Raw genomic sequence first — 6,782 nt, 5'->3', positions numbered from 1 at the left:
ACATAGTGTTCCTATTCCACTAACTAGAACCTATTCTTTCTTCTATCTTGACTTTGGGTTTATTTCACCCTACATACTGTCTAGCACCTGAGGTATGTTCTATATAAATCATTCTCGACCAGCGAATGGCATCACTTACACACAGTTTCCTGAAGAGGCGCAGGTATCCCTTTGATGCCAGTCGCCTCATCAGCTTCTCATTCTCCGGGTCGTATGCTCCCAGGGGTCCCACTATGAATGCAGCCACCTTCACCTGCTGGTATTGTCTTCTCATCTCTGCTGCCAGTTCTACATACTTTTCTTCTTTCCTCAGTCTTGCTTCTTTAAATGCCTCTTGTCCATTCTCGAATGGGCAGGTGACGTCGATCAGGATCACTTCTCGGTTCTTTTCAATCACCAGGTCTGGACGTCCATTGTCTGCTGCTCCTGGTACTCGTTCATTTGCCGACATGATCTTCCAATGTCGACCTTCTGCGGCTTTTCGTACTCTATCCACCAGGGCATTATGTCGCTTTTGCATGGCTCGAGCATGTATCATGCAGTGGTTTACTACATGTGGGAGCGTTACTTCTCTATTGCACCGACGACATCTCCGATCCCTATTCTGGCCTCGCTTCGCTCCATTGACGGGGAGTAGGTTCAGTCTTGCTCGGTGTATGAAACGCCAGTCTGCGAAGGGTGTATACGCTCCATTTCGAACAAATGCTGATGATGCTCTCTCTCCTGTGCTACGAGCTTCATCACTTTCCCTTGGTCAGGCTTATTCTGCAGAACTTCATCTCTCATCTGTCGTCGCCGGCTCCGGATGGTTTTGGCTACCTTCCTTCTATCTTTTTCTTCAATGATGGAGTCCGTGCATTTTATCTTGATGTTGTCTCCTCCCTCTGCTATCCAGGAAACCCCCATTCGGCCTGAGGCACACCTGGCTCTAGACCAGATGGTTTGGTGGTCGCCTCCTCGCGTTTGCATCTCTCCCTGTGTTAAGTACATGCATGCGTCGGTCATGCTTGGCTCCTGTCGTGTTCTCATTGTTGCCACTCGCCGGCATTCTTCTCTGGCTATTTCCCTGACGTCAGGATCCGGTGACGTGAGTAATTTATATGCGGAATCCACCAGGAAAATGTCAGAGTCTTCTGCCGCGAGTGGGACACCACACGCTCCAGCTTTACTGCTTCCGTACAAGTACTCATTCGACGCTCTTGACGGTAGATGTAGCGTGTGCTTAAGCATTGTCTTCATTTCGTTGTCCAGGTGTGCCCAGTCTGTTTTCCTCAGTTGCCAAGTTCTCATTGCATGCACTCCTGCCGGGAACATGAATGTCTTGACTGCATCTATTCTCTGCCACGGTGCTAGCTTGCGTGTCAGTATTTTGGTCCCGAGTTGCATTAGTTCCTCTACTGTTTGGATGTTTGGCAGAAGATGGAACCCAACTGGTCGTCCCAAGAAGAGCGTTGCTTCGCCATCGCTCTTCCATTGGATGGGCGTTTCTCCCACGTAGAACTATGTCTGGCGCATTCCTCGAGGTCTTCGTCCAGACAGGTGCAATGATGAGCTTTTGCTAGGATTTAGGTCCAGTCCCATCCTACTGCATTGTTCTGTTGCTATGTAGAGGAGTTGCTGTTGATTATCTTGCTGTTTTGTAATGATGGTTATATCGTCTGCATATGCTAAGCATGGGTGCTTGTGTTGTTGGTTCAGTATCATTCCTTCGGCCGCGATTTTCCGCAACAGTGGTTCGACCGCTATATTGAACAGGAGACCACTTATTGGGCACCCCTGTTGCACACCGCATTGCACTGGTATCTCTTCTGTTTCTCCTTCCTTTGTTAGTATTCTTGTCGTCTTGCCACTGATGATGTCTCCTGCTACTGTTTCAAAATCCCATCCCACCCCTATACGGTTGAGCGCTCTTTTAATGAGGTCCAGTGACACTGAACCAAATGCATTGGTCAAGTCGAGTGCTGCTATGCAGGTATCGCCATTGTTCCGTCGTGCATTGTCCATGTGATGTTGAAGTATGTAGTTGTGTTCTATCACCCCATCACTTGGCATGAATCCTTTCTGTGCAGCGCACAGTACCTCGTTGTCAACGAGCCACCTTCTGAGTCGTGCTGTGAGGCATCCCGTGTACACCTTGTATATTGTGCGGCTCAGTGTTATAGGCCTCCAATTTGCAACGACTTCTGGGTTACCACCTTTTTTGGGGACAAGTATTGTTCTGTATCGTTTCCAGGAGTCTGGTATTCTCTTGGCTCTGAGACACACGTTGAATATGGCTGCCATAACTCGGCAGCTTGGGTCAGCCTTTCTCCAGTTATCATATGATATTCTGTCTTCACCTGGTGACGAATTCTCTGCTGCTGCTTGTTTTGTAAATACTTCCTTCTCTGTGAAGGGCTGCATTTCCATCTCTGGTCTGTCGTCTGGCGGTTCGGGAATGTGCTCCACGGTATTTAGGTCACAATCCTTTTCAACCATCATGTGTTGGAAGTGTTCCTCTATTCTCTCCTTGCTTATTTCACATCTTGCGCAGTTCCCTTCGGCAATTAGCCGTATTGCTCGACGACGGTTGTATTTGTACAGCCTCTGGATCTGTTTGCAATCATTGACATCGGTGATTTTCCTGGTCGTGTTCTGTCCTTGAGAGATGTTTATCCTGTTTGCCGCTTGAATTGCTACCTCGATCTCAATCAGTACTTCTTCAAATCTTGCCCAGTCCGGGTTCCGCTGGATCTCATACACTGTGCCCAGAAACGGCTCCAGTATCCATGTCTCCTCAGCTTCATCTCGCTCTTCATTTGGTTCAGGCGTTATGCCAATCTGCTCCTGTATGTTGCCTTCACCACTTAGTGTTTGAGTTGCTTCACTTTGCGATAGTGGTGTAAGGGATTCACTGAGATTACTTTGGCTTCCTTCATTTGTTTCTTGACTTTGCATTATCTGTTCCCCTGTTTGGGTACTGTCTCCACCATGTTGTTCATCGGGGCTTAGAGGTGACAGTGGCATTCTTGGCATGTGCAAGAGGGGTGTCAGGTCCTCTGGGTGCTGTGATTCCTCTCTTGGTGAGGGTTCATTTTGGAGCAGCTGGCTCGGCGTTATCGACCTCAGTCGCGTTTCTTGATCGTCTGGGCTCAGCGGTGACACTGGTGTACTTCTCCCTGAGACGGGGCGTGGTGTCTCTGGTCCTTCCACTTCTCCATCCCTGGGTGGAGGGGTCCATCTGTGCCTTTCTCGTTGCCCTTGTGTTTCTCTTTGCTGCTGTTGCTCGTCATTCTGTGGCTGCTCCCTCTGCTCGTTATCCCTATTTTCCCCAACTTCCTGTGAGGGCTGGGCACTTGCTGGATTGCCTTCAGCCTGTTGGTTCCCCTGTCGTTGCTCCGCCTGACGTTGGTTGTCTCTCCTCCTCCACTGCCGTACATGTGTTGGTACCTTGTGGTTATTCAATCCTCTCTTTGTTGGGGCAGAGTAGGGGCAGTATTGCACGTCGCACTGGAAACGAAAATGGGGAACCCTTTGCTCCTCCCTCATCTGCCTGTTGAGGATGCACGTGTGATTGCTTGGCCGGATAGTCAGTACCAGATAGCACCCTGCACACATGTTCATATATTCATTGATTTTCTTGTTGTGGGCTTCCTTTAGATGTCGGACTAGCGATTGCTTGCAGCCAGACCACCCCGATGACGCACATTCCCATGGGCATCCCTGCGTCCTCTCTGTGCATTTGAAGGATGGTGGTGCAGGGAACCATATGGTCAGCATTCGGTTTCTTCTTTCCGGCTGTCGATCTCCTTCGTTTCTTCCCCTTGGCCCTTCGTCGTCCATCTTGCTTTACCCACACGAACACCCACACACACATGACAACCCCCTTACCAGGGTGTACCCGCACTATCACGGTATTCCTGGAGGATCGGCCGAGAGTTGTGTACCGACCTCCCTTTCGCCATCACAAACCCACTCGATCGCAAGGTGATGGTTTACCGGGGAGGGACTTTGGGACGAATACACTTCTATGAGTGCAGGTCCCTCAGCCAGTACGAAGTAAAGAAGTACAGAGAGGAGGGAATAGCCACGTGTGAGAAGCACCCACGTGGGGTCCCGTGGGACCAAGATTGGGGCTTTGCAGGCCCCCCGGTATGTTTCCTCTCACTGCATGGTATTACTAATAACCACAGCAATGGAGAAATACCGGGTTCCCTGCTCGCCGCCTAAAACAACAAAGGAGTAACTCTGTTACTTTCACCCCCAGAAAGTCCAAATCTGTATTCTTCCTTCTATGTAAAAAAGAACACTGATTATGTACTCTCCATTAAGCTGATAAGAACAGATACTACACTTTGATCTTAGCCAAAAGGCCGAGAAGCAGGTCCCGCAACTAGTACTAAGTATGGAAGTAGCAAAAGAGATCTTAGCCAAAAGGCCGAGAAAGCGATTCCAAAGCTGTTGCAATTAAATTAATGCACATTAGGTAATATTCTTACTCTGCTTCACCTGTAAATTGGTGCAACAAGGATCTATCTCGAGTTTTGTTTGCAGATAAACATTCGAATTCCTTATACATCAACATTTAAAATCTATAATAACAAAAGTCGTAATTATGTAACCAATTAATTTACTATTCTTTACACTTCATGGCTATGTTACCATTTACAATTTTCAGTTTTCCTTAATCACTATCATTAATGCCTTCTTCCTTTGTTTAGGAGCTCTTATTGACCAGTGTTAGTGAAGGAAGAAACTGGCATGTTTGAGGGGCAGACTGAAGAACACATTTACTGTACTTTCCCCACGTAGAGATACGCCCGTTGCCACTGTTTTTTTTTACTATGGTACCACCAACAAACCCGCTGTTTTTATTTTATTTTATTTTATTTTTACATAGTAACTGGAAAACTAATTTCCGAAAAATATAAATTGCACTAAAAATGAAAGTGCCTAAATGCGTGAGACGATTACTTTATGAACCTTGTATGCCAACCTTCATGAAAGAATGAAGCTCCGCCCAGAAAAGTAGTTCCTGAAGTATTTGTAAAATGATTACATAAGTATAGACATTTCTTGCATATAATTGAAGAAAATTTGGAATTGTATCAATTTCTAGTTTGGTTATTAGTCAATTTCCCAATAAAATGATACTGGGCTATATTGATCTTGTAGTGGCTACTCTCCCCTACAACTTCCAACTGAGCTCCGGCCGCACTCCGACCAGCCAATCAGCGTACAGCCTAGAACTAGAACTAGAAAAATGCTAGTGACAGGGGGGAAGGAGGTTCAGAGGAAGAATAAAGGGAGGATGGAAGTGAATTTTAGAAGGAGAGAACAGGTGCAGTGGCTAAACACCGCTTGCGTGAGGGGGTAGGCAAAATGCCCTGAGGGTGCAACAATCACAATCAGGACGAGGCAGAGGGAGGGCGGGAGCAGGTCCGGGCAAGCAAAGGGCCAACGCGGGTGCTCTGGTTGTCGTCTAGCCTAGGCAGTGTTGGCAAAGCGGAGGAAGAACCGCCCCGCCACGGCGGCGGTGCAAGCCGAGAAGCGCAGGTGGACGGACGCACAGGCCACACACGAACAAATTAACAGAGAAGGTGAAAACATGGAAATTTTGCTAGTCGTAGGGTTGTTTGGAGAAAGAAGAAGGTAAAGTCTTTGAACTATGTCAAAGAGGAACAGAGCGAGTTGGAGGAAGGGTTTTGAATCTTTGAGCTTGAAATGTCAAAGTATTCATAGTAAGGAAGGATGAGCGTATCGTAGGAGAGTTTTTAGTAATAGCAGCAGACAGATTTGAGCTTTTTTGTCAAATTATGAACGGAGACGAGAATGAGATATAGGCTGAATGGTTTCAGTCTTGAGTTAGGTCGATTTTATTGAGAATTGGATGTCACAGACGTTGGGTATGTTTTGATTTGTTTCTGAGAGTTGTGGGTCTTTCAGCTATGTCAGAGAGAAATGGAGAGAGTTGGAGGAAGAGTTTTGAATCTTTGAGCTTGAAATGTCAAAGTATTCGTAGTAAGGAAGGATGAGTGTATCGTAGGAGAGTTATTTAGTAATAGCAGGGGACAGATTTGAGCTTTGTCAAATTGTGAACGGAGATGAGAGTGAGATATAGGTTGTTTGGTTTCAGTCTTGAGTTAGGTCGATAATGTTGACAGTGGCTGGTATAGAGGTTGGGTATGTTTGATTTGGTTTTGGAGAGTTGTGGTGTTATGAGAGGCTTTGTCTGGCGGGGGTGGGGGAGTTTGTGTTTGGGGATTGGCGGGGGTGGAGGTTGTATGTTGAGTTGAGGTGAATTACTTTTTTGCTTCGGGGGGGTTGTTGTGTGAGTGTGTATGCGTTTGCGTGGAAATGTAGTAAGGGGAGAGGGGGAGGGTTAGGATAATTGATATAAGGTCAGGTATGGTTCGGTTGTCGGGAGGAGGGGGGAGGAGAGGAGAGGAGAGGGGAGGCGAGGAGAGGAGAGGGGGGCTTTAGGAGGTTGTTGGGTTAATTTATAGTATGGAAGGATTCCTTAGGTGTGATATGATTTGTGTTGCTAATGAATAGTTGTATTGAGTCATAGGTTTTTTTTTTTTTTTTTTTTTTTTTTTTTTTTTTTTTAGGAGGGTCGAAGGGGCTTGTTAGAAAGGTCGGGTATATTAAGTTTTTCTTTGGGAGGATTGAAGGTGTTGATTAGTGATTGGATAGTGAGTTAGCTTTTTTTTTTTTTTTTTTTTTTTTTTTTTTGGGAGGGATTGTGAGTAAGATTGGGAGGGTGAAGTTTTTCTTTTGGGAGGATTGAAGGTGTTGATTAG

The 6,782-nt window shown here is 46.5% G+C and overlaps 1 pseudogene; it reads right to left on the bottom strand.

Moving 5' to 3' along the window:
* Positions 1-4,161: 4,161 nt before the first annotated feature.
* LOC121858807 lies at positions 4,162-4,364 on the bottom strand (annotated as a pseudogene).
* Between the last annotated feature and the right edge of the window lie 2,418 nt (positions 4,365-6,782).

This window comes from Homarus americanus, unplaced genomic scaffold (genome assembly GCF_018991925.1).
Source record: "Homarus americanus isolate GMGI-L3 unplaced genomic scaffold, GMGI_Hamer_2.0 scaffold41778, whole genome shotgun sequence".
Taxonomy (NCBI): domain Eukaryota; kingdom Metazoa; phylum Arthropoda; class Malacostraca; order Decapoda; family Nephropidae; genus Homarus; species Homarus americanus.
Note: the sequence above shows the minus strand (reverse complement) of the source record. Positions and strands in the feature narration are given on the sequence as shown.